Here is a 7,271-nt window from a genome sequence, read left to right on the forward strand (position 1 = left end):
TGGATAGAGAAATACGAGAACAGCTTTTAAGAACTGAAGCAAAGGTTGGTGACGTTCCCTATGTTGGCGTTGCCGGATGGAAAATGAGATTTTGTGAAGTGTAGTGACGCTTCGCATAAGGAATTAGGGTGCTTCTTATACAGCACAACAAGGTAATCGCGTACGTGTCAAGACAATTAAGGGAATATAAAATTCGATATCCCCACCCATGAGCTTGGGCTCGTGGCAATAGTTTTGCCCTAAATATTGGAGGCACTACTTGTATGGAGAGAAGTGCGAGATTCACAAACCATAGGAGCTCTAGTACATTTTTACGTAGAAAGAGCTCAACATACGCCAGAGGAGGCGGTTAGAGCTAATCAAGAATTATGATTGGGAGATTCTGTATCATTCGGGGAAAGCCAATATGGTGGCTGATGCCCTTAGTAAAAAGGAGAGACTCAAGATGATAATGTCTTTGAGAGAGTTTATAAGAGATTTTGAGAAGATGGAAATAGAAGTGAAGGTAACCGGAGCCGGTACCGAAAAGCTGTTTGAGATTGCAATAGAGACCGAATTATTGGAAAAGAGCATATTGTGCCAGAAAAAGGTGATGAATGAAGGCAGAGAGCCAACAAATAAATATGAGATTAATACCGAGAAAGATGATAAGGGAATAATGAGGTATTCCTACAGAATTTGGGTTCCAAACGTTCAAGGGCTTAAGGACGAGATCTTAGATGAAATCCATAGCTCGAGGAATAAGATTTAGGGCAAACCCCGAATGTGATAGTCAGGGAGGTTTCCATTAAGAAAGAAGAAGCCCATAAAATAATGAAGTGGAAATGAGGATTTAAATTATGTAAGATGACCCCAATTATGGGGAGTAGGAAGAAATATTTAGACTGAGGAAACAGAAGTTGAGTAAGGAAAGGAGACCCGAGACGGTACTCCTATACGAAAATTTATGGACCTTTCTAGACAGAACTTAGACTATTATCCCCAACCACCCTGAGGAAACAATGCGGTGAGAAATTCTTTCAGGACCTTTAAGTCGCTAAGCTCTCAGAGTTCCAAGGAACAAGTTGACCCAGTCGAGGCAAGAGCCTGGCTAAAGGAAATAGAGGGATCATTTGAGATTCTAAATGATTGACGAATCACAAAAGACTATTTTTGTCACTTACCCTCCTAAGAGAAGGGCCACCACTGGTGAAAGACCAAGAAAGGAACGGAGCCAGAGGTTAGAATAAACTGATTAAAGTTCAGTCAATTGTTTCGGGAAAGTAATTCCCGAGGTTATGGAGATAGTGTAAAAGCTTTAGAGTCAGAACAAAGGCGGACGAGTATGATGAAATATGAAGCTAAGTTGTAAAAGTTGTCAAGATTCGTTCTGATAACAAGAATCCCAGAACGATGTGATGCTTGAAGTCAATGATTAGTGGGTTCATGAAATAATGATTATAAGAGAAAGGAAAATACAGGGAGACTGAAGTGGAAAGAAATAAAAAGGCAATAGAGTTTGAGGTATGATAAGGGAGTTAGGTATGAGGAAGTCTTAAAGACTTTTAGCAATAGAAATAGAAAGTATGCATTCGTCAGGATGAGGATGATTCACCATGAGTTAAAATTGATGGTTGAGGGCATAAGAGATACATATATTTTATCCCCTGTAAGTTGGGAGGATTCGAGGAAACCTTGAGATAGTTTGAAGGATAAATAATGAGACCCGGATAGACTAAGGAGACAAGAAAGTAAGAAAGTAGGAAAATTGGATGAAGGAAGCGACCTTCAAGAATGTGAAATGTAAGACCGGTGGCTCGATACCCAGAAAGGGAGACGCCAGGTATGAAAGATATCCCAACATTGAGATGACTGTTGAGATTAACAACAAAAGTAAATAAGGAATTATTAAGAAGAAGTTCACGTTGAACACGAGCAATATCTTCCAGAACATCCTTGTTATCGTTACCAGATTAGGCAAGAAAAGCGGATAACCGTTGTTATCTTTTGGAGGCCATTTTAATTAACCTCATTTTGTATACAGATGTTATTGTGAAATTAGGTATATACTATCGAGGTGGGAATGATTGAATAAGATACCCTTATCAGGGATATATGACTTGATTTATCCATGGAAGGATGCATGTACCTTTTAAAGGTGGAATTAAGGATAGAACATCGGTAACTTAAAATGAATCCTCGGGGAATGCATAAAGGTTGGAATTTCACCCTTAATAGGGATAGTATGAGTTTTGACAGTATGAATTGGAAAGGATTAAGGTAACAAAAACCTTTAAAGAATCAGTGGAGAAATTTTTCAAAAGTATATAGACAATGATTCTAGTATTAGTATATGGTATTTTGATATGCCCTGTATCTAGGGAATACAGGAGGAACGATTCAAGGATAACCTTAGAGGTTTTACAAGGAAAAAGGTAATATTCAAAATTCTCATGAATAGAAATATTGATAAAGGAAATATGACGTAATTATAATGATGCCAAGTGGGGCACGTGTTAAACCACGAGAAAGTATGGATCGAACCAGTAAAGGTCGAAATTGTTCAGGGCAATTAGGACCTAAGATAAAAGATGTTCTAAGTATGATTGAGAGTCATTCGTGACAGTGATTAACCTCTAAAGACTGAGGCAATAACTTATGGAAAAATGGTGATATTTTTTTTTACTCATCAGATTTTAAGGAAAACATCTTCACATAAGCAGTGATTGAAATGAGGTAGAAAATTTATTTGGAAGTGGTTAAAATGACATTGACTGTAGGGAAATGTTACTATCAGGAAAGGCCAAAGAGGTGGCCGACACTTTAAAGGTAAGAGGATAATTATAGGCGCTTGTGCCAAAGGAATACAGTGATGATGGTTAAAGCTGTGAAGGTTGTATTATGGTTTGGAAGATTGACATTCCTTCTGATGATTGTGCAATACCCAACCGTAATAGTAGTTGGTAAAGGTTTAATTCGTGTAATCGCCATGAGCGGGCTATCTATCTCAGAAGATACTATCTTGAGATAAGCCAGGACCATGTTTCAAAAAGGACTAAACGAACCTTTGAGTTAAGTCTTCTATTTAAGGCATATGATTAAGAATGGTATTAACCTGCTATCATTGCTTTGATTAAAACTCTTCTGCAATTTTATCTGCTTCATGTCATGAATATACGCCAGGATTTGGAGTGTTTTTCATGAATCATGAATGGTGATTATGTTAACTCCTTAGAAGGATTCTATACGACATGTATGGACTCCGTATGGTTAGATATTAAGATTTCATGGAAAGTGAATGACGACAGTAGGTCAGTGGTGGACCATAGTAATGCAGCAATGATTCTGCGAGTAATGAGCTGATTACAACCGTAAGAGTTGTATTGGAATGGATGTTGAGGTGGTGTACCACTAATCGGGTCATGGTAGTGTATAAGTTATCATTGATAGACTAATTAAGTAGAGTATCTACCTATTGAATATTTATTCCCTCTTATCAATAGAGAGTCGTATTACTATACGACGAAAGGTTGCGGTGCAAGCACAGAATTTTAGTATCGATGATGTATAAAATGAGATTCCAGATTCGATTTTCGATGTTGAGGGAGTTTCAAAGGTGATTGAGTATAAGCTCGAGGAAGAGCGTGGGTCCATAGAATGATGGACGGAATAGCAAAAATATTTAGGCATGTGAAATACGATGCTATAATACTTGATGTTGATATAAATACATATATGTTTTGTTCTCCTATGACAAACTTCTATAGTTCAGAGGTAGGTTCCAAGCCAGATATTTTGTGGCAGTATATTTTTTTTATATATACAATTCTCTTCAATTCGTTCTTTTCTCTCATTTTCATTTCATGTAAGTTGAGAAGAACAACCCTTCCAGAAGGGGAGGTATTGCTGAATGACTATCTATCTGTGTGATAGAAGCCTAGTAGGATACCACATGTTGTTTAATTGCTTGTCAAGTACTAAAGGCTGGCCACCTTCTGTACTAACTATGCGATATAACAAGTGTTCATGATCATAGTGATCTCTCAATAAATTCTTTTAGTTTTATATGAAGGATTAAGCTTTCGAAGATAGAAGCAGCTGAAAAAGGAGTATTAAAGTTGTGGTGGTATTCGGAATGGAAAAACATTCGTGATACTAAGGTTGACGTGGTTATTAAAAGGTTATAGAATGCTAACGAGAAAAAGTATAACCAGTATAATATTAGGAACGGAAGGTAGTAGCGATTACAAACTGGAAAAGAATGGGTATTGAGAAGCAAAAGCTCTAATGCTAAAAGCTATAATGAGAGTCTGTGCAATAGACTTGAAAGAAACTGGAATGATCACTTAACGCGGATTGAGTTTTCTCACGATAATAGATCGTATGTCAGGTATCGAGATGTCATCTTATGAGATCCTTGAGGGAAGACAATGTCGATCTCCCTTGTGTTAGGATGAAGATGTAGAGCGCAAGATGCTCGGACCAGCAGTGGTCCAAAGGACCAAGGATTTAATAGATTTAATCAGAGGACGGCTGGTAGTAGCCCAAGACGGACATAAGAAGTATGTTGATTTGATATGAAAGGATAAGGAATAGGAAGTAGGGGACCTAGTAATGTTAAAGGTATCCCTTGGAAAGGATTGATGAGATTCGGAAAGAAAGGAAAGCTAAGTCCACCAATTGTTGGATCCTTGGATATATAAGAAGTATTGGGAGGTTAGCATATGAGCTAGCCTTACCCCAGAACATGTAGCAAGTCATAACGTGTTTCACGTATCAATGTTAAGGAAGTGTAATTCGGATGCCAGATAAATAGGGGCATATGAGCACATAGACACGCAACCCGACGTAACCTATATGGAGCAACCGGGAAGGGTTATAGAGTGAAAAGGAACAAGTGCTTAGGAGAAGGATTATCAAACTAGGCAGAGTTTGGTGGTGGGACCACAATGTGGGAAAATTTACTCGAGAGTTAGAAAGTGCAATGCTAAGAGAGTATCCCTATTCATTTCTATCTGATTCCGGGACAGAATCCTTTTAAGGAGGGGAGACTGTAATAACCCCAATTTTTGGAAATTTTTGAAACCCTTATGAATAGTGATTTTGCAGATTATGCTGAATGAGAAAACTTTTCATGCCACACTATGTAGGGGTTCTGGTATGGATATTCTGAGATTTTATTAGTACTTTATATGGGATATAAGTGTATGTAAAGATCGTCAGAATCCAAATTCCGAACACTTTGATTTTTCCCGGAAATCCACTAGATACGGAAAGAATTGAGTATAAGGTAACATGATAAAAAGGATTTAAATTAAAGGATTATAAGAGAGGATCATAAAAGGAATATAATGTATGGAGAAAGGTTAAGGGAACCCAAGTAATAAGATCCCGGGTATGATCCCTCAAACGATAAACGAGAACGAAAGTTAAGCGAACCGTATAACAGATCAGCGGTCATTAGGCAAACAATTAGGAAGTTAATCAAAGAGATTAGAGGGGATGATGTCATCCAACCAATAGAAAGAGGACAAAGGAGGGGTGATGACATCACAAAGTGATGCAAGCATGACATAAGAGGGAAGGAAATGTGGTGGAATATTAACCACATAAAATCAAGGGTAAATGGGTAATTGACCTAAAACAAAACAAAAACAACCAACCAAAAATCAAATCAAAGCAAAAACACAAAAAAATCTCTCTTTCTTCTTCTTCATGCTCTCGGCTTTTTGAAGAAAAACAAGGAGGAGTTTTTCAAAAACTCAAGCTACACACCTTCAAAAATTATAAGGTTTGTTTCTTTAGCTTCCATAATTCATAACTTAGTTATGCTATAAGTTTGGATCCAAGAATCCAAGATTTACCTAGTTAATCAATTCCTAAAAGTTTAGGGTGAATAGTAACTTTCAAGAACAAATTTTTGATTCTTGATTTTATTTGTAAGGACAAGGTAGCTTAAGCATAGATCAAGGCTTCCATGGGCATTCCAAGGATCTTTCATTGATTAAAAGCTTCAAGAAGGTATAAAACTTTAAACCCTAGCTTTACTTTTGAGTATTAGGAATGGTTTTGATTGTTATAGTTCATGAGGGGCATGATCCTTGTATACTTAGAGTGTGGTTGGATTTGTAATGAGTTTGAAGTTGTAAATCTTGATTATTGGTTAATGAACTTAAGTATAGCTTTTAGTTCATGTTTGAGGGTAGTATAAAGTTGATAATATTGGGTTTTGGGGCTGTTAGGATGTGATATGGATGGACTTTGATGGTATGAATGGATTGGGGTTGTTTGGTGATGGAATTGAATGGTATAAAATTTGGGAAATCGCGTAAACATAGCCGTCGTAATGTCTGATTTACTTTAGACTGCTTTTGTTCATAACATTAGGACCCGAGAACTCCCTGCTAGGTTTTGACCATTTCCATGATTAGATAGTTCATGTTACGAGCTTCGTTTTGATATGTAGTTCGTTTGATTCCGATGTACGGTTTAGAAGAAACGGCCGTTTTAAGTAACGGCGTTTCGCGAACAAAACATTATCCCTCGCCTTACTTTGAAACATTGGTTAAGGACCCTAAAGGACTAATTGGAGCATGAATCATATATGTAAAGTGTATTAGGCAAATGGTAAGGCACTCGCAAAAGAATCGCTTTAAAACTCATAATGGGTAATTTATTAAAAATGGTGGAGCCGAGGGTACTCGAGCGACTTAAGAGAATCAGTAAGCGCAAAACGAGCGTCAGAGTCTAAGTTGGTTAGAGTATAGATTTACAAGTGACTTTGGTTTAATTCCAACTTACTTGTTGTTTATAGGTTACCAGACTCGTCCCGAGCCATTCGTAACCCCCAGTCGCTCAGGCAAGTTTTCTATCCGTTATACTGTTGTTGTGATGTATATGTGTATATGCAATATCTTGCGATAGATGCATGTTGGTTAATTAGCAAATGTTGCGATATATTGAAGCATGCTGATATGGTATATATATGCATGCCTGTTTCGTATTCTTGCCATATATACCTGTTGGTTCAGTTGATAATACCTATGCTAGAGAATAGCGGTAATTTGCATATACCCTTAGTATAGGGACCCAAAGGTGAAAACGTTTTCTAAAACCGGGAGTCGAGGATCCCGAGTAGATTTATATATATATATATATATATTTATATATATATGGTTATAGTTTTCCAAACTATTAATCGAATAAGGTTTATTCGATAACTTTATTTTATTATTGAATATTATTTCGAATATTCATCCGAGGACTTATGACTCCTTTATTTTATTATTGAA

This window comes from Apium graveolens, chromosome 10 (assembly GCF_009905375.1).
Source record: "Apium graveolens cultivar Ventura chromosome 10, ASM990537v1, whole genome shotgun sequence".
NCBI lineage: Eukaryota > Viridiplantae > Streptophyta > Magnoliopsida > Apiales > Apiaceae > Apium > Apium graveolens.